The sequence below is a fragment of the Procambarus clarkii genome, chromosome 32 (assembly GCF_040958095.1).
Source record: "Procambarus clarkii isolate CNS0578487 chromosome 32, FALCON_Pclarkii_2.0, whole genome shotgun sequence".
In the NCBI taxonomy this organism is placed as follows: domain Eukaryota; kingdom Metazoa; phylum Arthropoda; class Malacostraca; order Decapoda; family Cambaridae; genus Procambarus; species Procambarus clarkii.
In genome coordinates this window covers 26,520,736-26,545,090 of record NC_091181.1, presented here as the reverse complement: position 1 = coordinate 26,545,090, position 24,355 = coordinate 26,520,736, and the positions used below count along the sequence as shown (strand labels likewise).

The following is a 24,355-nucleotide window of genomic DNA, read 5'->3' as shown; positions in this document are numbered from 1 at the left end:
AAGTTAATGGCAGGAAAAGTTTTGTTCTAAGTGATGGTATTTTTCCCTTGAAAGTAAAAAAAAAAATATTAAATGTTTACTTTAGCTTGGTTTTAAATTTATATAGTTTTCCAGAATGTGGTTTGGAAAGTCCAAAAGTCCCTCTGTCAGTTGGAAGAGTTAATTGCTTAAACAATCAGGTGAGTTGTAGTAAAGGTTAATCTGAATAGATTTGCATAAAAGTAAAAAAATAGTAATAACTTAATTAAACAATATAGCATTGGCTAAAGATAAATGTAAATTGCCATTGAAGTGCAGTTGTGGATAGTTTCTCAAATGACATTTATTGAAACTTGGCAAATTTATGCCATATATATTTATATTGCTAAATTAGATCTTTACTACTGCTACTAGAATATGTAGGAAAGGTAAATTCCTTAAATAAATTTTTTCCATCTGAATTTGTAAAGTACTGAATGCTAATTTGAAAAGTAAAGCAAGATTGGCTTTAAATCTGAAATTAATTTTTTAATATTTTTCAGGTGAAAGTGATTATGATGCATGGACTGGCTTGGAGTGAGGCTCCTTTACTCTGCAAAAGGAACTCTACAAAAGTGGGTGAGTTTGAATTTGATGTTTTAGCTATATCAATGACTTAATCTTAATTCTCTTATCTAGTCCATTTATAGGTGTGTAACCATGTCCTACTGTTACAACCCACAGGGGATGATGCAGTTTGTACTGATCCTACCCCATTTCATAAAAGGAGACCAGGCAGTCCTGCAGATTTCCCTGGCTTGGCTTTTTCAGAGCTTTGCTCTACTACCCATCTAATAGATGGACTAGATTTGCATAGGTTTAGGGACCCTTAACAATGGTTACATTGTTAATTCTCACAGGGCTTGTTTGCTGAATGGGTGGATGCATCTAAAACTTTAGTGCCTGGCATGCATTGTACAGTGCTTTCAGTAAAGCATATGTACAATGTGTTGATGGCACTACAGTGGTGGATGTAATGCACCCATTCAGGGAACAAGCTCTGCACTAAAATCAGAGGAAGGGATGGGCCTTGCTGAGCCAATGTTAAAAGATTGGCTGTTAGGATTTTTTGGGCTTATTATTAGGCACTGGTGATTTTCGCCACTACCGGCCAAAAACCGTGCGATTTTCGCCGCTAGAGGCCAAAAATCGTCCGATTTTCGCCGCTAGCGGCCAGAAACCATGCGATTTTCGCAGCTGGCGGGCAAAAATCGCGATATTCGCCGCTACCGGCCAAAAACCGCGCGATTTTCGCAGCTAGCGGCCAAAAACCATGCGATTTTCGCAGCTGACGGGCAAAAATCGCGATATTCGCCGCTATCGGCCAAAAACCGCGCGATTTTCGCCGCTAGCGGCCAAAAACCATGCGATTTTCGCAGCTGGCGGGCAAAAATAGCGCGATTTTCGCCGATACCGGCCAAAAACCGCGCGATTTTCGCCGCTAGCGGCCAAAAACCATGAGATTTTCGCAGCTGGCGGGCAAAAATCGCGATTTTCGCTGCTACCAGCCAAAAATAGCGCGATTTTCGCCGCTAGCGGCCAAAAACCATGCGATTTTCGCAGCTGACGGGCAAAAATCGCGATATTCGCCGCTATCGGCCAAAAACCGCGCGATTTTCGCCGCTAGCGGCCAGAAACCATGCGATTTTCGCAGCTGGCGGGCAAAAATCGCGATATTCGCCGCTGCCGGCCAAAAACCGCGCGATTTTCGCCGCTAGCGGCCAAAAACCATGCGATTTTCGCAACTGGCGGGCAAAAATCGCGATATTCGCCGCTACCGGCCAAAAACCGCGCGATTTTCGCCGCTAGCGGCCAAAAACCATGCGATTTTCGCAGCTGGCGGGCAAAAATAGCGCGATTTTCGCCGATACTGGCCAAAAACCGCGCGATTTTCGCCGCTAGCGGCCAAAAACCATGAGATTTTTGCAGCTGGCAGGCAAAAATCGCGATTTTCGCCGCTACCGGCCAAAAATAGCGCGATTTTCGCCGCTAGCGGCCAAAAACCGTGCGATTTTCGCCGCTAGCAGCCAAAAATCGTGCGATTTTCGCCGCTAGCGGCCAGAAACTATGCGATTTTTGAAGCTGGCGGGCAAAATAGCGCGATTTTCGCCGCTACCGGACAAAAATAGCGCGATTTTCGCCGCTAACGGCCAAAAACCGTGCGATTTTCGCCGCTAGCGGCCAAAAATCGGGCGATTTTTGCCGTTAACGGCCGAAAACCGCGCTATTTTCGACGCTAGCGGCCAGAAACCATGCGATTTTTGCAGCTGGCGGCCAAAAAACGCGCGAATTTCGCCGCTACCAGCCAAAAACCACGCGATTTTCGCCGCTAGCGGCCAAAAACCATGCGATTTTCGCAGCTGGTGGGCAAAAATCGCGATTTTCGCCGCTACCGGACAAAAATAGCGCGATTTTCGCCGCTAACGGCCAAAAATCGTGCGATTTTCGCCGCTAGCGGCCAAAAATCGGGCGATTTTTGCCCTTAACGGCCGAAAACCGCGCTATTTTCGACGCTAGCGTCCAGAAACCATGCGATTTTTGCAGCTGGCGGCCAAAAACCGCGCGAATTTCGCCGCTACCTGCCAAAAATCGACCGATTTTCACCGTTACCGGCCAAAAACCGCGCGATTTTCGCCGCTAGCGGCCAAAAACCATGCGATTTTCGCAGCTGGTGGGCAAAAATCGCGATTTTCGCCGCTACCGGCTAAAAATAGCGCGATTTTCGCCGCTAGCGGCCAAAAATCGTGCAAATTTCGCCGCTAGCGGCCAAAAATCGTGGGAATTTCGCCGCTAGCGGCCAGATACTATGCGATTTTTGCAGCTGGCGGGCAAAAATAGCGCGATTTTCGCCGCTAGCGGCCAAAAACCATGCGATTTTCGCAGCTGGCGGGCAAAAATCGCGATTTTGGCCGCTACTGGCCAAAAATAGCGCGATTTTCGCCGCTAGCGGCCAAAAACCGTGCGATTTTCGCCGCTAGCGGCCAAAAATCGGGCGATTTTTGCCGCTAACGGCCGTAAACCGCTCTATTTTCGCCGCTAGCGGCCAAAAACCGCGCGAATTTCGCCGCTACCTGCCAAAAATCGACCGATTTTCGGCGCTACCGGCCAAAAACCGCGCGATTTTTGCCGCTAGCGGCCAAAAACCATGCGATTTTCGCAGCTGGAGGGCAAAAATCGCGATTTTCGCCGGTACCGGCCAAAAATAGCGCGAATTTCGCCGCAAGCGGCCAAAAACCATGAGATTTTCGCAGCTGGTGGGCAAAAATTGCGATTTTTGCCGGTACTGGCCAAAAATAGCGCGATTTTCGCCGCTAGCGGCCATAAACCGTGCGATTTTCGCCGCTAGCGGCCAAGAATCGGGCGATTTTTGCCGCTAACGGCCGACAACCGCGCTATTTTCGACGCTAGCGGCCAGAAACCATGCTATTTTTGCAGCTGGCGGCCAAAAACCGCGCGAATTTCGCCGCTACCTGCCAAAAATCGACCGATTTTCGCTGCTACCGGCCAAAATCCGCGTGATTTTCGCCGCTACCGGCCAAAAACCATGCGATTTTCGGAGCTGGCGGGCAAAAATCGCGATTTTCGCCGCTATCGGCCAAAAATAGCGCGATTTTCGCCGCTAGCGGCCAAAAACCGTGCGATTTTCGCCGCTAGCGGCCAAAAATCCTACAAATTTTGCCGTTAGCGGCCAAAAATCGTGCGAATTTCACCGCTAGCGGCCAAAAATCGTGCGATTTTCGCTGCTAGCAGCCAGAAACTATGCGATTTTTGCAGCTGGCGGGCGAAAATAGCGCGATTTTCGCCGCTACCGGCCAAAAACCGCGCGATTTTCGCCGCTAGCGGCCAAAAACTGTGCGATTTTCGCCGCTAGCGGCCAAAAATCGTGCGATTTTCGCCGCTAGCGGCCAGAAACTATGCTTTTTTTTGCAGCTGGCAGGCAAAAATAGCGCGATTTTCGCCGCTACCTGCCAAAAACCACGCGATTTTCTCCGCTAGCAGCCAAAAATCATGCTTAAGGGTTAAAGTTAACACACTTCCTTTAAAACTTGCTATATTAACTTTAACGCTTAAGTTAGTGACCAATTAGCTTAGTCTATTGTGAGGAAAGTTACTAGAATCTAACATTACAAGTGCCATTTCTCTACTCTCTTTGAGAAACATGACTAGATACATGAATCGCATAGTTTTATTACTAAATGTTCATGGATTAGGTTGCATAGTTGAGGAAATGGTGATAAGGTTTGTGATTTTGTGTACCTTGACTTCAGCAGAGATTTTGATAGTGGCGCAAAATTGATAGGGGCTCGGAACATTGGGAATGCTGACTGAAGTTGATTAGGTCATGGCTATACCAAAGGAAATTGGTATAAATGGGGTTAAGTTGGGAGAAGTGTTGTAAGTAGTGCCTAAAAGCTCTCCTTGGACCTCCGTTATTCGCAAGATTATGGTTTAGACTGCAATAGTTGCAGAATTGGCAAATAAGAAATATAGATGCCCTATATAGTTTTGAAATGGTTAAGACTACCAGATGCAGTTTAATGCTGACAAATGTAAGGTTTGGGGGCTAGGTAAAGATGAGATAGATGGTGTAGATAGTTAAGAGTATTAAATTTTTTGCAGGTGGTAAATTCTCCCCGAGCTGGCACTGCTCTCCAGCCTGGGATGTTGATTGGTTAGTCTTCAACTGCCTCTCAACATGGTAGTGAGGTCCTGAGCTGACATGCAGTGAGGAACGTGGAAAGCTTCCTGAATTGGCACATGGTATGCCTCCCTTTCAAACCAGCAGCTGGCACAAATGTTCCAGCTAACATCAGAATAGTGGATGAAGCCCACACTAAAATGTAAGTGGCACAGTAAATGGACACCCCCCCTCCCTTTTGACACTGAACAGTTGGGAGGAAGGGGGGGGGGAGAAAGTGTGGCTTATAGTTCTATTGCTACAGAATCTTTTGCCATAAGCCAGTGGCAGTGCCTATTGGCACTTGCTATTCAGAATCTCCCCCTTACATAGTTAATTAAAAACGAAATGCTGTAGACAAGCTTAACGTTTGAAGGGGGCAACATTTTCGTTGCCATCAAAGCACATCAAAGATGCTCTGAGCTAACTTCCCCTAGTCATTAGTGAATGGTGGCCAGTAACTCTCTAGTAGGAACTTTACTGCCATTAGAATTCATGCAGAAAGTGTGCACTTCTGCTGTATCTCCCAGTTTGCTAGAAATTGAAATTGGCATACTTGCTCAGCAACTACTTGCCCTCTTGTACCATGTTACTCAACCATAACAACCACCACACCACCCATTCTTCTAAAATAACATCCCATATGATAAAAACTTCTGCTTTTAATAAATATTTCTAACTTTAATATTAGTTGGCTTGCATGGTGTGTTAAACATTCCTTTGGCAGAACTGTAGCTAAATTGTTCCCACAAAACATTTAATCCATTAACAGTACTGTATCAGGTTCATAAAGAAATTTATAATAAAGACCAAGTGTGGTTATAAGTGCTGCAGATGGGGGAGATAGAACCTTACACCTGCAGAAGTGTGGTGATAACTGGAGAGAATATGGCCTTGTATAGTTGCTAGTGTAAAAATATTACTAAATTTAGTAAAACACATTGTCTTGGTAGTATAGTTGGGTTAATTATGAATTTTCAGACTAAAAAGCTTGGTTCATAATTCAACAGAATAAATTTGTCCCCCTAGTAGTAAGCAGTGGTTGCAAAAGAATAATAATTTGTATATATAAATTTTGTATTGCTTTTATTCAAATGTTATACATGGTTGTTAAATTAAAGTTTGTTTGCAATGTTCCAGAAAAATGTTCATGACTAAAGTTGTTGGAAAATAAAATTTGTATAGGATGTTGACTTGAAATGACTATAGCTTTGTAATTAATAAAGATGGGACAAGATACTTGGTGTGCCATTTAAAACGGCAACTGTTAAACTGGTGGTACAGGTATGAACAAAATAACATCGCTATGAAAATAACTTTTTAGTAATATTTACTGTTCACATGACAGGTTGTGGAAGGTCCTGGCAACAAAGAGCTGCAAGAAAATACTTGCAGATCTACAGTAAGTAGTGTTGTGTACATTGGAATTAGAGGGTAGAAGTTAATTGCTAAAAACCTATTAAATATTAGGGTATGGAAGTCTAGGCTTAAGCTAGTGGGTACCTTATCTGCAAGTTTAGTCCTTTCAGGAATGTATTGAATAGAATGGTATGTTGAAATTGTGAAAATTGTAATGTGGGGCATTAGATCTTAAACACCATAGTTGAGGGTGTTTTATTAATAAATTTAATGAAATATAAATCTTGTTTAGTTAACATTAAATGTTTGTTAAATAAGCTTTAATCTATAAATGTATAACACTGTTAAGGGTAATCATGAGTCAAATAAAGTTAATGGCAGGAAAAGTTTTGTTCTAAGTGATGGTATTTTTCCCTTGAAAGTAAAAAAAAAAAATATTCAATGTTTACTTTAGCTTGGTTTTAAATTTATATAGTTTTCCAGAATGTGGTTTGGAAAGTCCAAAAGTCCCTCTGTCAGTTGGAAGAGTTAATTGCTTAAACAATCAGGTGAGTTGTAGTAAAGGTTAATCTGTATAGATTTGCATAAAAGTAAAAAAATAGTAATAACTTAATTAAACAATATAGCATTGGCTAAAGATAAATGTAAATTGCCATTGAAGTGCAGTTGTGGATAGTTTCTCAAATGACATTTATTGAAACTTGGCAAATTGATGCCATATATATTTATATTGCTAAATTAGATCTTTACTACTGCTACTAGAATATGTAGGAAAGGTAAATTCCTTAAATAAATTTTTTCCATCTGAATTTGTAAAGTACTGAATGCTAATTTGAAAAGTAAAGCAAGATTGGCTTTAAATCTGAAATTAATTTGTTAATATTTTTCAGGTGAAAGTGATTATGATGCATGGACTGGCTTGGAGTGAGGCTCCTTTACTCTGCAAAAGGAACTCTACAAAAGTGGGTTAGTTTGAATTTGATGTTTTAGCTATATCAATGACTTAATCTTAATTCTCTTATATAGTCCATTTATAGGTGTGTAACCATGTCCTACTGTTACAACCCACAGGGGATGATGCAGTTTGTACTGATCCTACCCCATTTCATAAAAGGGGACCAGGCAGTCCTGCAGATTTCCCTGGCTTGGCTTTTTCAGAGCTTTGCTCTACTACCCATCTAATAGATGGACTAGATTTGCATAGGTTTAGGGACCCTTAACAATGGTTACATTGTTAATTCTCACAGGGCTTGTTTGCTGAATGGGTGGATGCATCTAAAACTTTAGTGCCTGGCATGCATTGTACAGTGCTTTCAGTAAAGCATATGTACAATGTGTTGATGGCACTACAGTGGTGGATGTAATGCACCCATTCAGGGAACAAGCTCTGCACTAAAATCAGAGGAAGGGATGGGCCTTGCTGAGCCAATGTTAAAAGATTGGCTGTTAGGATTTTTTGGGCTTATTATTAGGCATTGGTGATTTTCGCCACTACCGGCCAAAAACCGTGCGATTTTCGCCGCTAGCGGCCAAAAATCGTCCGATTTTCGCCGCTAGCGGCCAGAAACCATGCGATTTTCGCAGCTGGCGGGCAAAAATCGCGATATTCGCCGCTACCGGCCAAAAACCGCGCGATTTTCGCAGCTAGCGGCCAAAAACCATGCGATTTTCGCAGCTGGCGGGCAAAAATCGCGATATTCGCCGCTACCGGCCAAAAACCGCGCGATTTTCGCCGCTAGCGGCCAAAAACCATGCGATTTTCGCAGCTGGCGGGCAAAAATAGCGCGATTTTCGCAGATACCGGCCAAAAACCGCGCGATTTTCGCCGCTAGCGGCCAAAAACCATGAGATTTTCGCAGCTGGCGGGCAAAAATCGCGATTTTCGGCGCTACCGGCCAAAAATAGCGCGATTTTCGCCGCTAGCGGCCAAAAACCGTGCGATTTTTGCCGCTAGCGGCCAAAAATCGTGCGATTTTCGCCGCTAGCGGCCAGAAACCATGAGATTTTCGCAGCTGTTGGGCAAAAATCGCGATATTCACCGCTGCCTTCCAAAAACTGCGCGATTTTCGCCGCTAGCGGCCAAAAACCATGCGATTTTCGCCGCTAGCGGCCAAAAACCATGCGATTTTCGCCGCTAGCGGCCAAAAATCGCGATTTTCGCCGCTACCGGCCAAAAATAGCGCGATTTTCGCCACTAGCGGCCAAAAACCGTGCGATTTTCGACGCTAGCGGCCAAAAATCGTGCGATTTTCGCCGCTAGCGGCCAGAAACTATGCGATTTTTGCAACTGGCGGGCAAAAATAGTGCGATTTTCGCCGCTACCGGACAAAAATAGCGCGATTTTCGCAGCTAGCGGCCAAAAATCGGGCGATTTTTGCCGTTAACGGCCGAAAACCGTGCTATTTTCGACGCTAGCGGCCAGAAACCATGCGATTTTTGCAGCTGGCGGCCAAAAACCGCCCGATTTTCGCCGCTACCGGACAAAAATAGCGCGATTTTCGCCGCTAACGGCCAAAAACCGTGCGATTTTCGCCGCTAGCGGCCAAAAATCGGGCGATTTTTGCCGTTAACGGCCGAAAACCGCGCTATTTTCGACGCTAGCGGCCAGAAACCAAACGATTTTTGCAGCTGGCGGCCAAAAAACGCGCGAATTTCGCCGCTACCAGCCAAAAACCGCGCGATTTTCGCCGCTAGCGGCCAAAAACCATGCGATTTTCGCAGCTGGCGGGCAAAAATCGCGATTTTCGCCGCTACCGGCCAAAAATAGCGCGATTTTCGCCGCTAGCGGCCAAAAATCGTGCAAATTTCGCCGCTAGCGGCCAAAAATCGTGGGAATTTCGCCGCTAGCGGCCAGAAACTATGCGATTTTTGCAGCTGGCGGGCAAATATAGCCGATTTTCGCCGCTACCGGCCAAAAATCGTGCGATTTTCGCCGCTAGCGGCCAGAAACTATGCTTTTTTTTGCAGCTGGCAGGCAAAAATAGCGCGATTTTCGCCGCTACCTGCCAAAAACCACGCGATTTTCTCCGCTAGCAGCCAAAAATCATGCTTAAGGGTTAAAGTTAACACACTTCCTTTAAAACTTGCTATATTAACTTTAACGCTTAAGTTAGTGACCAATTAGCTTAGTCTATTGTGAGGAAAGTTACTAGAATCTAACATTACAAGTGCCATTTCTCTACTCTCTTTGAGAAACATGACTAGATACATGAATCGCATAGTTTTATTACTAAATGTTCATGGATTAGGTTGCATAGTTGAGGAAATGGTGATAAGGTTTGTGATTTTGTGTACCTTGACTTCAGCAGAGATTTTGATAGTGGCGCAAAATTGATAGGGGCTCGGAACATTGGGAATGCTGACTGAAGTTGATTAGGTCATGGCTATACCAAAGGAAATTGGTATAAATGGGGTTAAGTTGGGAGAAGTGTTGTAAGTAGTGCCTAAAAGCTCTCCTTGGACCTCCGTTATTCGCAAGATTATGGTTTAGACTGCAATAGTTGCAGAATTGGCAAATAAGAAATATAGATGCCCTATATAGTTTTGAAATGGTTAAGACTACCAGATGCAGTTTAATGCTGACAAATGTAAGGTTTGGGGGCTAGGTAAAGATGAGATAGATGGTGTAGATAGTTAAGAGTATTAAATTTTTTGCAGGTGGTAAATTCTCCCCGAGCTGGCACTGCTCTCCAGCCTGGGATGTTGATTGGTTAGTCTTCAACTGCCTCTCAACATGGTAGTGAGGTCCTGAGCTGACATGCAGTGAGGAACGTGGAAAGCTTCCTGAATTGGCACATGGTATGCCTCCCTTTCAAACCAGCAGCTGGCACAAATGTTCCAGCTAACATCAGAATAGTGGATGAAGCCCACACTAAAATGTAAGTGGCACAGTAAATGGACACCCCCCCTCCCTTTTGACACTGAACAGTTGGGAGGAAGGGGGGGGGGGAGAAAGTGTGGCTTATAGTTCTATTGCTACAGAATCTTTTGCCATAAGCCAGTGGCAGTGCCTATTGGCACTTGCTATTCAGAATCTCCCCCTTACATAGTTAATTAAAAACGAAATGCTGTAGACAAGCTTAACGTTTGAAGGGGGCAACATTTTCGTTGCCATCAAAGCACATCAAAGATGCTCTGAGCTAACTTCCCCTAGTCATTAGTGAATGGTGGCCAGTAACTCTCTAGTAGGAACTTTACTGCCATTAGAATTCATGCAGAAAGTGTGCACTTCTGCTGTATCTCCCAGTTTGCTAGAAATTGAAATTGGCATACTTGCTCAGCAACTACTTGCCCTCTTGTACCATGTTACTCAACCATAACAACCACCACACCACCCATTCTTCTAAAATAACATCCCATATGATAAAAACTTCTGCTTTTAATAAATATTTCTAACTTTAATATTAGTTGGCTTGCATGGTGTGTTAAACATTCCTTTGGCAGAACTGTAGCTAAATTGTTCCCACAAAACATTTAATCCATTAACAGTACTGTATCAGGTTCATAAAGAAATTTATAATAAAGACCAAGTGTGGTTATAAGTGCTGCAGATGGGGGAGATAGAACCTTACACCTGCAGAAGTGTGGTGATAACTGGAGAGAATATGGCCTTGTATAGTTGCTAGTGTAAAAATATTACTAAATTTAGTAAAACACATTGTCTTGGTAGTATAGTTGGGTTAATTATGAATTTTCAGACTAAAAAGCTTGGTTCATAATTCAACAGAATAAATTTGTCCCCCTAGTAGTAAGCAGTGGTTGCAAAAGAATAATAATTTGTATATATAAATTTTGTATTGCTTTTATTCAAATGTTATACATGGTTGTTAAATTAAAGTTTGTTTGCAATGTTCCAGAAAAATGTTCATGACTAAAGTTGTTGGAAAATAAAATTTGTATAGGATGTTGACTTGAAATGACTATAGCTTTGTAATTAATAAAGATGGGACAAGATACTTGGTGTGCCATTTAAAACGGCAACTGTTAAACTGGTGGTACAGGTATGAACAAAATAACATCGCTATGAAAATAACTTTTTAGTAATATTTACTGTTCACATGACAGGTTGTGGAAGGTCCTGGCAACAAAGAGCTGCAAGAAAATACTTGCAGATCTACAGTAAGTAGTGTTGTGTACATTGGAATTAGAGGGTAGAAGTTAATTGCTAAAAACCTATTAAATATTAGGGTATGGAAGTCTAGGCTTAAGCTAGTGGGTACCTTATCTGCAAGTTTAGTCCTTTCAGGAATGTATTGAATAGAATGGTATGTTGAAATTGTGAAAATTGTAATGTGGGGCATTAGATCTTAAACACCATAGTTGAGGGTGTTTTATTAATAAATTTAATGAAATATAAATCTTGTTTAGTTAACATTAAATGTTTGTTAAATAAGCTTTAATCTATAAATGTATAACACTGTTAAGGGTAATCATGAGTCAAATAAAGTTAATGGCAGGAAAAGTTTTGTTCTAAGTGATGGTATTTTTCCCTTGAAAGTAAAAAAAAAAAATATTCAATGTTTACTTTAGCTTGGTTTTAAATTTATATAGTTTTCCAGAATGTGGTTTGGAAAGTCCAAAAGTCCCTCTGTCAGTTGGAAGAGTTAATTGCTTAAACAATCAGGTGAGTTGTAGTAAAGGTTAATCTGTATAGATTTGCATAAAAGTAAAAAAATAGTAATAACTTAATTAAACAATATAGCATTGGCTAAAGATAAATGTAAATTGCCATTGAAGTGCAGTTGTGGATAGTTTCTCAAATGACATTTATTGAAACTTGGCAAATTGATGCCATATATATTTATATTGCTAAATTAGATCTTTACTACTGCTACTAGAATATGTAGGAAAGGTAAATTCCTTAAATAAATTTTTTCCATCTGAATTTGTAAAGTACTGAATGCTAATTTGAAAAGTAAAGCAAGATTGGCTTTAAATCTGAAATTAATTTGTTAATATTTTTCAGGTGAAAGTGATTATGATGCATGGACTGGCTTGGAGTGAGGCTCCTTTACTCTGCAAAAGGAACTCTACAAAAGTGGGTTAGTTTGAATTTGATGTTTTAGCTATATCAATGACTTAATCTTAATTCTCTTATATAGTCCATTTATAGGTGTGTAACCATGTCCTACTGTTACAACCCACAGGGGATGATGCAGTTTGTACTGATCCTACCCCATTTCATAAAAGGGGACCAGGCAGTCCTGCAGATTTCCCTGGCTTGGCTTTTTCAGAGCTTTGCTCTACTACCCATCTAATAGATGGACTAGATTTGCATAGGTTTAGGGACCCTTAACAATGGTTACATTGTTAATTCTCACAGGGCTTGTTTGCTGAATGGGTGGATGCATCTAAAACTTTAGTGCCTGGCATGCATTGTACAGTGCTTTCAGTAAAGCATATGTACAATGTGTTGATGGCACTACAGTGGTGGATGTAATGCACCCATTCAGGGAACAAGCTCTGCACTAAAATCAGAGGAAGGGATGGGCCTTGCTGAGCCAATGTTAAAAGATTGGCTGTTAGGATTTTTTGGGCTTATTATTAGGCATTGGTGATTTTCGCCACTACCGGCCAAAAACCGTGCGATTTTCGCCGCTAGCGGCCAAAAATCGTCCGATTTTCGCCGCTAGCGGCCAGAAACCATGCGATTTTCGCAGCTGGCGGGCAAAAATCGCGATATTCGCCGCTACCGGCCAAAAACCGCGCGATTTTCGCAGCTAGCGGCCAAAAACCATGCGATTTTCGCAGCTGGCGGGCAAAAATCGCGATATTCGCCGCTACCGGCCAAAAACCGCGCGATTTTCGCCGCTAGCGGCCAAAAACCATGCGATTTTCGCAGCTGGCGGGCAAAAATAGCGCGATTTTCGCAGATACCGGCCAAAAACCGCGCGATTTTCGCCGCTAGCGGCCAAAAACCATGAGATTTTCGCAGCTGGCGGGCAAAAATCGCGATTTTCGGCGCTACCGGCCAAAAATAGCGCGATTTTCGCCGCTAGCGGCCAAAAACCGTGCGATTTTTGCCGCTAGCGGCCAAAAATCGTGCGATTTTCGCCGCTAGCGGCCAGAAACCATGAGATTTTCGCAGCTGTTGGGCAAAAATCGCGATATTCACCGCTGCCTTCCAAAAACTGCGCGATTTTCGCCGCTAGCGGCCAAAAACCATGCGATTTTCGCCGCTAGCGGCCAAAAACCATGCGATTTTCGCCGCTAGCGGCCAAAAATCGCGATTTTCGCCGCTACCGGCCAAAAATAGCGCGATTTTCGCCACTAGCGGCCAAAAACCGTGCGATTTTCGACGCTAGCGGCCAAAAATCGTGCGATTTTCGCCGCTAGCGGCCAGAAACTATGCGATTTTTGCAACTGGCGGGCAAAAATAGTGCGATTTTCGCCGCTACCGGACAAAAATAGCGCGATTTTCGCAGCTAGCGGCCAAAAATCGGGCGATTTTTGCCGTTAACGGCCGAAAACCGTGCTATTTTCGACGCTAGCGGCCAGAAACCATGCGATTTTTGCAGCTGGCGGCCAAAAACCGCCCGATTTTCGCCGCTACCGGACAAAAATAGCGCGATTTTCGCCGCTAACGGCCAAAAACCGTGCGATTTTCGCCGCTAGCGGCCAAAAATCGGGCGATTTTTGCCGTTAACGGCCGAAAACCGCGCTATTTTCGACGCTAGCGGCCAGAAACCAAACGATTTTTGCAGCTGGCGGCCAAAAAACGCGCGAATTTCGCCGCTACCAGCCAAAAACCGCGCGATTTTCGCCGCTAGCGGCCAAAAACCATGCGATTTTCGCAGCTGGCGGGCAAAAATCGCGATTTTCGCCGCTACCGGCCAAAAATAGCGCGATTTTCGCCGCTAGCGGCCAAAAATCGTGCAAATTTCGCCGCTAGCGGCCAAAAATCGTGGGAATTTCGCCGCTAGCGGCCAGAAACTATGCGATTTTTGCAGCTGGCGGGCAAATATAGCCGATTTTCGCCGCTACCGGCCAAAAACCGCGCGATTTTCGCCGCTAGCGGCCAAAAACCATGAGATTTTCGCAGCTGGCGGGCAAAAATCGCGATTTTCGCCGCTACCGGCCAAAAATAGCGCGATTTTCGCCGCTAGCGGCCAAAAACCGTGCGATTTTCGCCGCTAGCGGCCAAAAATCGGGCGATTTTTGCCCTTAACGGCCGAAAACCGCGCTATTTTCGACGCTAGCGTCCAGAAACCATGCGATTTTTGCTGCTGGCGCCCAAAAACCGCGCGAATTTCGCCGCTACCTGCCAAAAATCGACCGATTTTCGCCGTTACCGGCCAAAAACAGCGCGATTTTCGCCGCTAGCGGCCAAAAACCATGCGATTTTCGCAGCTGGCGGGCAAAAATCGCGATTTTCGCCGCTACCGGCTAAAAATAGCGCGATTTTCGCCGCTAGCGGCCAAAAATCGTGCAAATTTCGCCGCTAGCGGCCAAAAATCGTGGGAATTTCGCCGCTAGCGGCCAGAAACTATGCGATTTTTGCAGCTGGCGGGCAAAAATAGCGCGATTTTCGCCGCTAGCGGCCAAAAACCATGCGATTTTCGCCGCTAGCGGCCAAAAACCATGCGATTTTCGCAGCTGAGGGGCAAAAATCGCGATTTTCGCCGCTACTGGCGAAAAATAGCGCGATTTTCGCCGCTAGCGGCCAAAAACCGTCCGATTTTCGCCGCTAGCGGCCAAAAATCGGGCGATTTTTGCCGCTAATGGCCGAAAACCGCGCTATTTTCGCCGCTACCTGCCAAAAATCGACCGATTTTCGCCGCTACCGGCCAAAAACCATGCGATTTTCGCAGCTGGCGGGCAAAAATCGCGATTTTCGGCGCTACCGGCCAAAAATAGCGCGATTTTCGCCGCTAGCGGCCAAAAACCGTGCGATTTTCGCCGCTAGCGGCCAAAAATCGTGCAAATTTCGCCGCTAGCGGCCAAAAATCGTGCGAATTTCACCGCTAGCGGCCAAAAATCGTGCGTTTCTCCCCGCTAGCGGCCAGAAACTATGCGATTTTTGCAGCTGGTGGGCAAAAATCGCGATTTTCGGCGCTACCGGCCAAAAATTGCGCGATTTTCGCCGCTAGCGGCCAAAAACCGTGCGATTTTCGCCGCTAGCGGCCAAAAATCGTGCAAATTTCGCCGTTAGCGGCCAAAAAGCGTGCGAATTTCACCGCTAGCGGCCAAAAATCGGGCGATTTTTGCCGTTAACGGCCGAAAACCGCGCTATTTTCGACGCTAGCGGCCAGAAACCAAACGATTTTTGCAGCTGGCGGCCAAAAAACGCGCGAATTTCGCCGCTACCAGCCAAAAACCGCGCGATTTCCGCCGCTAGCGGCCAAAAACCATGCGATTTTCGCAGCTGGCGGGCAAAAATCGCGATTTTCGCCGCTACCGGCAAAAAATAGCGCGATTTTCGCCGCTAACGGCCAAAAATCGTGCAAATTTCGCCGCTAGCGGCCAAAAATCGTGGGAATTTCGCCGCTAGCGGCCAGAAACTATGCGATTTTTGCAGCTGGCGGGCAAAAATAGCCGATTTTCGCCGCTACCGGCCAAAAATAGCCGATTTTCGCCGCTACCGGCCAAAAACCGCGCGATTTTCGCCGCTAGCGGCCAAAAACCATGAGATTTTCGCAGCTGGCGGGCAAAAATCGCGATTTTCGCCGCTACCGGCAAAAATAGCGCGATTTTAGCCGCTAGCGGCCAAAAACCGTGCGATTTTCGCCGCTAGCGGCCAAAAATCGGGCGATTTTTGCCCTTAACGGCCGAAAACCGCGCTATTTTCGACGCTAGCGTCCAGAAACCATGCGATTTTTGCTGCTGGCGCCCAAAAACCGCGCGAATTTCGCCGCTACCTGCCAAAAATCGACCGATTTTCGCCGTTACCGGCCAAAAACCGCGCGATTTTCGCCGCTAGCGGCCAAAAACCATACGATTTTCGCAGCTGGCGGGCAAAAATCGCGATTTTCGCCGCTACCGGCTAAAAATAGCGCGATTTTCGCCGCTAGCGGCCAAAAATCGTGCAAATTTCGCCGCTAGCGGCCAAAAATCGTGGGAATTTCGCCGCTAGCGGCCAGAAACTATGCGATTTTTGCAGCTGGCGGGCAAAAATAGCGCGATTTTCGCCGCTAGCGGCCAAAAACCATGCGATTTTCGCAGCTGAGGGGCAAAAATCGCGATTTTCGCCGCTACTGGCCAAAAATAGCGCGATTTTCGCCGCTAGCGGCTAAAAACCGTGCGATTTTCGCCGCTAGCGGCCAAAAATCGGGCGATTTTTGCCGCTAACGGCCGAAAACCGCGCTATTTTCGCCGCTAGCGGCCAAAAACCGCGCGTATTTCGCCGCTACCTGCCAAAAATCGACCGATTTTCGCCGCTACCGGCCAAAAATCGTGCAAATTTCGCCGCTAGCGGCCAAAAATCGTGCGAATTTCACTGCTAGCGGCCAAAAATCGTGCGTTTTTCCCCGCTAGCGGCCAGAAACTATGCGATTTTTGCAGCTGGTGGGCGAAAATAGCGTGATTTTCGCCGCTACCGGCCAAAAACCGCGCAATTTTCGCCGCTAGCGGCCAAAAACCATGCGATTTTCGCAGCTGGCGGGCAAAAATAGCGCGATTTTCGCCGATACCGGCCAAAAACCGCGCGATTTTCGCCGCTAGCGGCAAAAAACCATGAGATTTTCGCAGCTGGCGGGCAAAAATCGCGATTTTCGGCGCTACCGGCCAAAAATAGCGCGATTTTCGCCGCTAGCGGCCAGAAACCATGAGATTTTCGCAGCTGTTGGGCAAAAATCGCGATATTCACCGCTGCCTTCCAAAAACTGCGCGATTTTCGCCGCTAGCGGCCAAAAACCATGCGATTTTCGCCGCTAGCGGCCAAAAACCATGCGATTTTCGCCGCTAGCGGCCAAAAATCGCGATTTTCGCCGCTACCGGCCAAAAATAGCGCGATTTTCGCCACTAGCGGCCAAAAACCGTGCGATTTTCGACGCTAGCGGCCAAAAATCGTGCGATTTTCGCAGCTACCGGACAAAAATAGCGCGATTTTCGCAGCTAGCGGCCAAAAATCGGGCGATTTTTGCCGTTAACGGCCGAAAACCGCGCTATTTTCGACGCTAGCGGCCAGAAACCAAACGAGTTTTGCAGCTGGCGGTCAAAAAACGCGCGAATTTCGCCGCTACCAGCCAAAAACCGCGCGATTTTCGCCGCTAGCGGCCAAAAACCATGCGATTTTCGCAGCTGGCGGGCAAAAATCGCGATTTTCGCCGCTACCGGCCAAAAATAGCGCGATTTTCGCCGCTAGCGGCCAAAAATCGTGCAAATTTCGCCGCTAGCGGCCAAAAATCGTGGGAATTTCGCCGCTAGCGGCCAGAAACTATGCGATTTTTGCAGCTGGCGGGCAAAAATAGCCGATTTTCGCCGCTACCGGCCAAAAACCGCGCGATTTTCGCCGCTAGCGGCCAAAAACCATGAGATTTTCGCAGCTGGCGGGCAAAAATCGCGATTTTCGCCGCTACCGGCCAAAAATAGCGCGATTTTCGCCGCTAGCGGCCAAAAACCGTGCGATTTTCGCCGCTAGCGGCCAAAAATCGGGCGATTTTTGCCCTTAACGGCCGAAAACCGCGCTATTTTCGACGCTAGCGTCCAGAAACCATGCGATTTTTGCTGCTGGCGCCCAAAAACCGCGCGAATTTCGCCGCTACCTGCCAAAAATCGACCGATTTTCGCCGTTACCGGCCAAAAACCGCGCGATTTTCGCCGCTAGCGGCCAAAAACCATGCGATTTTCGCAGCTGGCGGGCAAAAATCGCGATTTTCGCCGCTACCGGCTAAAAATAGCGCGATTTTCGCCGCTAGCGGCCAAAAATCGTGCAAATTTCGCCGCTAGCGGCCAAAAATCGTGGGAATTTCGCCGCTAGCGGCCAGAAACTATGCGATTTTTGCAGCTGGCGGGCAAAAATAGCGCGATTTTCGCCGCTAGCGGCCAAAAACCATGCGATTTTCGCAGCTGAGGGGCAAAAATCGCGATTTTCGCCGCTACTGGCCAAAAATAGCGCGATTTTCGCCGCTAGCGGCCAAAAACCGTGCGATTTTCGCCGCTAGCGGCCAAAAATCGGGCGATTTTTGCCGCTAACGGCCGAAAACCGCGCTATTTTCGCCGCTAGCGGCCAAAAACCGCGCGTATTTCGCCGCTACCTGCCAAAAATCGACCGATTTTCGCCGCTACCGGCCAAAAATCGTGCAAATTTCGCCGCTAGCGGCCAAAAAGCGTGCGAATTTCACCGCTAGCGGCCAAAAATCGGGCGATTTTTGCCGTTAACGGCCGAAAACCGCGCTATTTTCGACGCTAGCGGCCAGAAACCAAACGATTTTTGCAGCTGGCGGCCAAAAAACGCGCGAATTTCGCCGCTACCAGCCAAAAACCGCGCGATTTTCGCCGCTAGCGGCCAAAAACCATGCGATTTTCGCAGCTGGCGGGCAAAAATCGCGATTTTCGCCGCTACCGGCCAAAAATAGCGCGATTTTCGCCGCTATCGGCCAAAAATCGTGCAAATTTCGCCGCTAGCGGCCAAAAATCGTGGGAATTTCGCCGCTAGCGGCCAGAAACTATGCGATTTTTGCAGCTGGCGGGCAAAAATAGCCGATTTTCGCCGCTACCGGCCAAAAACCGCGCGATTTTCGCCGCTAGCGGCCAAAAACCATGAGATTTTCGCAGCTGGCGGGCAAAAATCGCGATTTTCGCCGCTAGCGGCCAAAAACCGTGCGATTTTCGCCGCTAGCGGCCAAAAACCGTGCGATTTTCGCCGCTAGCGGCCAAAAATCGGGCGATTTTTGCCCTTAACGGCCGAAAACCGCGCTATTTTCGACGCTAGCGTCCAGAAACCATGCGATTTTTGCTGCTGGCGCCCAAAAACCGCGCGAATTTCGCCGCTACCTGCCAAAAATCGACCGATTTTCGCCGTTACCGACCAAAAACCGCGCGATTTTCGCCGCTAGCGGCCAAAAACCATGCGATTTTCGCAGCTGGCGGGCAAAAATCGCGATTTTCGCCGCTACCGGCTAAAAATAGCGCGATTTTCGCCGCTAGCGGCCAAAAATCGTGCAAATTTCGCCGCTAGCGGCCAAAAATCGTGGGAATTTCGCCGCTAGCGGCCAGAAACTATGCGATTTTTGCAGCTGGCGGGCAAAAATAGCGCGATTTTCGCCGCTAGCGGCCAAAAACCATGCGATTTTCGCAGCTGAGGGGCAAAAATCGCGATTTTCGCCGCTACTGGCCAAAAATAGCGCGATTTTCGCCGCTAGCGGCCAAAAACCATGCGATTTTCGCAGCTGAGGGGCAAAAATCGCGATTTTCGCCGCTACTGGCCAAAAATAGCGCGATTTTCGCCGCTAGCGGCCAAAAACCGTGCGATTTTCGCCGCTAGCGGCCAAAAATCGGGCGATTTTTGCCGCTAACGGCCGAAAACCGCGCTATTTTCGCCGCTAGCGGCCAAAAACCGCGCGTATTTCGCCGCTACCTGCCAAAAATCGACCGATTTTCGCCGCTACCGGCCAAAAATCGTGCAAACTTCGCCGCTAGCGGCCAAAAATCGTGCGAATTTCACCGCTAGCGGCCAAAAATCGTGCGTTTTTCCCCGCTAGCGGCCAGAAACTATGCGATTTTTGCAGCTGGTGGGCGAAAATAGCGTGATTTTCGCCGCTACCGGCCAAAAACCGCGCAATTTTCGCCGCTAGCGGCCAAAAACCATGCGATTTTCGCAGCTGGCGGGCAAAAATAGCGCGATTTTCGCCGATACCGACCAAAAACCGCGCGATTTTCGCCGCTAGCGGCCAAAAACCATGAGATTTTCGCAGCTGGCGGGCAAAAATCGCGATTTTCGGCGCTACCGGCCAAAAATAGCGCGATTTTCGCCGCTAGCGGCCAAAAACCGTGCGATTTTTGCCGCTAGCGGCCAAAAATCGTGCGATTTTCGCCGCTAGCGGCCAGAAACCATGAGATTTTCGCAGCTGTTGGGCAAAAATCGCGATATTCACCGCTGCCTTCCAAAAACTGCGCGATTTTCGCCGCTAGCGGCCAAAAACCATGCGATTTTCGCCGCTAGCGGCCAAAAACCATGCGATTTTCGCCGCTAGCGGCCAAAAATCGCGATTTTCGCCGCTACCGGCCAAAAATAGCGCGATTTTCGCCACTAGCGGCCAAAAACCGTGCGATTTTCGACGCTAGCGGCCAAAAATCGTGCGATTTTCGCAGCTACCGGACAAAAATAGCGCGATTTTCGCCGCTAGCGGCCAAAAATCGTGCAAATTTCGCCGCTAGCGGCCAAAAATCGTGGGAATTTCGCCGCTAGCGGCCAGAAACTATGCGATTTTTGCAGCTGGCGGGCAAAAATAGCCGATTTTCGCCGCTACCGGCCAAAAACCGCGCGATTTTCGCCGCTAGCGGCCAAAAACCATGAGATTTTCGCAGCTGGCGGGCAAAAATCGCGATTTTCGCCGCTACCGGCCAAAAATAGCGCGATTTTCGCCGCTAGCTGCCAAAAACCGTGCGATTTTCGCCGCTAGCGGCCAAAAATCGGGCGATTTTTGCCCTTAACGGCCGAAAACCGCGCTATTTTCGACGCTAGCGTCCAGAAACCATGCGATTTTTGCTGCTGGCGCCCAAAAACCGCGCGAATTTCGCCGCTACCTGCCAAAAATCGACCGATTTTCGCCGTTACCGGCCAAAAACCGCGCGATTTTCGCCGCTAGCGGCCAAAAACCATGCGATTTTCGCAGCTGGCGGGCAAAAATCGCGATTTTCGCCGCTACCGGCTAAAAATAGCGCGATTTTCGCCGCTAGCGGCCAAAAATCGTGCAAATTTCGCCGCTAGCGGCCAAAAATCGTGGGAATTTCGCCGCTAGCGGCCAGAAACTATGCGATTTTTGCAGCTGGCGGGCAAAAATAGCGCGATTTTCGCCGCTAGCGGCCAAAAACCATGCGATTTTCGCAGCTGAGGGGCAAAAATCGCGATTTTCGCCGCTACTGGCCAAAAATAGCGCGATTTTCGCCGCTAGCGGCCAAAAACCATGCGATTTTCGCAGCTGAGGGGCAAAAATCGCGATTTTCGCCGCTACCGGCAAAAAATAGCGCGATTTTCGCCGCTAGCGGCCAAAAATCGTGGGAATTTCGCCGCTAGCGGCCAAAAATCGTGGGAATTTCGCCGATAGCGGCCAGAAACTATGCGATTTTTGCAGCTGGCGGGCAAAAATAGCGCGATTTTCGCCGCTAGCGGCCAAAAACAATGCGATTTTCGCAGCTGAGGGGCAAAAATCGCGATTTTCGCCGCTACTGGCCAAAAATAGCGCGATTTTCGCCGCTAGCGGCCAGAAACCGTGCGATTTTCGCCGCTAGCGGCCAAAAATCGGGCGATTTTTGCCGCTAACGGCCGAAAACCGCGCTATTTTCGCCGCTAGCGGCCAAAAACCGCGCGTATTTCGCCGCTACCTGCCAAAAATCGACCGATTTTCGCCGCTACCGGCCAAAAATCGTGCAAATTTCGCCGCTAGCGGCCAAAAATCGTGCGAATTTCACCGCTAGCGGCCAAAAATCGTGCGTTTTTCCCCGCTAGCGGCCAGAAACTATGCGATTTTTGCAGCTGGTGGGCGAAAATAGCGTGATTTTCGCCGCTACCGGCCAAAAACCGCGCAATTTTCGCCGCTAGCGGCCAAAAACCATGCGATTTTCGCAGCTGGCGGGCAAAAATAGCGCGATTTTCGCCGATACCGGCCAAAAACCGCGCGATTTTCGCCGCTAGCGGCCAAAAACCATGAGATTTTCGCAGCTGGCGGGCAAAAATCGCGATTTTCGGCGCTACCGGCCAAAAATAGCGCGATTTTCGCCGCTAGCGGCCAAAAATCGGGCGATTTTTGCCGCTAGCGGCCAAAAATCGTGCGATTTTCGCCGCTAGCGGCCAGAAACCATGAGATTTTCGCAGCTGTTGGGCAAAAATCGCGATATTCACCGCTGCCTTCCAAAAACTGCGCGATTTTCGCCGCTAGCGGCCAAAAACCATGCGATTTTCGCCGCTAGCGGCCAAAAACCATGCGATTTTCGCCGCTAGCGGCCAAAAATCGCGATTTTCGCCGCTACCGGCCAAAAATAGCGCGATTTTCGCCACTAGCGGCCAAAAACCGTGCGATTTTCGACGCTAGCGGCCAAAAATCGTGCGATTTTCGCAGCTACCGGACAAAAATCGGGCGATTTTTGCCGTTAACGGCCGAAAACCGTGCTATTTTCGACGCTAGCGGCCAGAAACCATGCGATTTTTGCAGCTGGCGGCCAAAAACCGCCCGATTTTCGCCGCTACCGGACAAAAATAGCGCGATTTTCGCCGCTAACGGCCAAAAACCGTGCGATTTTCGCCGCTAGCGGCCAAAAATCGGGCGATTTTTGCCGTTAACGGCCGAAAACCGCGCTATTTTCGACGCTAGCGGCCAGAAACCAAACGAGTTTTGCAGCTGGCGGCCAAAAAACGCGCGAATTTCGCCGCTACCAGCCAAAAACCGCGCGATTTTCGCCGCTAGCGGCCAAAAAGCATGCGATTTTCACAGCTGGCGGGCAAAAATCGCGATTTTCGCCGCTACCGGCCAAAAATAGCGCGATTTTCGCCGCTAGCGGCCAAAAATCGTGCAAATTTCGCCGCTAGCGACCAAAAATAGTGGGAATTTCGCCGCTAGCGGCCAGAAACTATGCGATTTTTGCAGCTGGCGGGCAAAAATAGCCGATTTTCGCCGCTACCGGACAAAAATAGCGCGATTTTCGCCGCTAACGGCCAAAAACCGTGCGATTTTCGCCGCTAGCGTCCAAAAATCGGGCGATTTTTGCCGTTAACCGCGCTATTTTCGACGCTAGCGGCCAGAAACCAAACGAGTTTTGCAGCTGGCGGCCAAAAAACGCGCGAATTTCGCCGCTACCAGCCAAAAACCGCGCGATTTTGGCCGCTAGCGGCCAAAAACCATGCGATTTTCGCAGCTGGCGGGCAAAAATCGCGATTTTCGCCGCTACCGGCCAAAAATAGCGCGATTTTCGCCGCTAGCGGCCAAAAATCGTGCAAATTTCGCCGCTAGCAGCCAAAAATCGTGGGAGTTTCGCCGCTAGCGGCCAGAAACTATGCGATTTTTGCAGCTGGCGGGCAAAAATAGCCGATTTTCGCCGCTACCGGCCAAAAACCGCGCGATTTTCGCCGCTAGCGGCCAAAAACCATGAGATTTTCGCAGCTGGCGGGCAAAAATCACGATTTTCGCCGCTACCGGCCAAAAATAGCGCGATTTTCGCCGCTAGCGGCCAAAAACCGTGCGATTTTCGCCGCTAGCGGCCAAAAATCGGGCGATTTTTGCCCTTAACGGCCGAAAACCGCGCTATTTTCGACGCTAGCGTCCAGAAACCATGCGATTTTTGCAGCTGGCGCCCAAAAACCGCGCGAATTTCGCCGCTACCTGCCAAAAATCGACCGATTTTCGCCGTTACCGGCCAAAAACCGCGCGATTTTCGCCGCTAGTGGCCAAAAACCATGCGATTTTCGCAGCTGGCGGGCAAAAATCGCGATTTTCGCCGCTACCGGCTAAAAATAGCGCGATTTTCGCCGCTAGCGGCCAAAAATCGTGCAAATTTCACCGCTAGCGGCCAAAAATCGTGGGAATTTCGCCGCTAGCGGCCAGAAACTATGCGATTTTTGCAGCTGGCGGGCAAAAATAGCGCGATTTTCGCCGCTAGCGGCCAAAAACCATGCGATTTTCGCCGCTAGCGGCCAAAAACCATGCGATTTTCGCAGCTGAGGGGCAAAAATCGCGATTTTCGCCGCTACTGGCCAAAAATAGCGCGATTTTCGCCGCTAGCGGCCAAAAAACGTGCGATTTTCGCCGCTAGCGGCCAAAAATCGGGCGATTTTTGCCGCTAACGGCCGAAAACCGCGCTATTTTCGCCGCTACCTGCCAAAAATCGACCGATTTTCGCCGCTACCGGCCAAAAACCATGCGATTTTCGCAGCTGGCGGGCAAAAATCGCGATTTTCGGCGCTACCGGCCAAAAATAGCGCGATTTTCGCCGCTAGCGGCCAAAAACCGTGCGATTTTCGCCGCTAGCGGCCAAAAATCGTGCAAATTTCGCCGCTAGCGGCCAAAAATCGTGCGAATTTCACCGCTAGCGGCCAAAAATCGTGCGTTTCTCCCCGCTAGCGGCCAGAAACTATGCGATTTTTGCAGCTGGTGGGCAAAAATCGCGATTTTCGGCGCTACCGGCCAAAAATTGCGCGATTTTCGCCGC

At 48.0% G+C, this 24,355-nt stretch overlaps 2 long non-coding RNA genes across 4 annotated transcripts; both read left to right on the top strand.

Annotated features, from left to right (window-relative positions):
* The first annotated feature begins 4,608 nt into the window (after positions 1-4,608).
* On the top strand, positions 4,609-7,862 carry LOC138370594 (uncharacterized). Of its 2 annotated transcripts, none has more exons than XR_011230159.1 (3): positions 4,609-4,859; positions 6,045-6,098; positions 6,946-7,862. It is a non-coding gene; the product is annotated as an uncharacterized lncRNA (long non-coding RNA). The 2 variants fall into 2 exon arrangements; XR_011230160.1 differs by lacking the exon at positions 6,946-7,862 and adding an exon at positions 6,539-6,590.
* Positions 7,863-9,679: 1,817 nt separating this feature from the next.
* Positions 9,680-12,912, top strand: LOC138370593 (uncharacterized). Of its 2 annotated transcripts, none has more exons than XR_011230157.1 (3): positions 9,680-9,933; positions 11,120-11,173; positions 12,021-12,912. It is a non-coding gene; the product is annotated as an uncharacterized lncRNA (long non-coding RNA). The 2 variants fall into 2 exon arrangements; XR_011230158.1 differs by lacking the exon at positions 12,021-12,912 and adding an exon at positions 11,614-11,665.
* Positions 12,913-24,355: the final 11,443 nt, after the last annotated feature.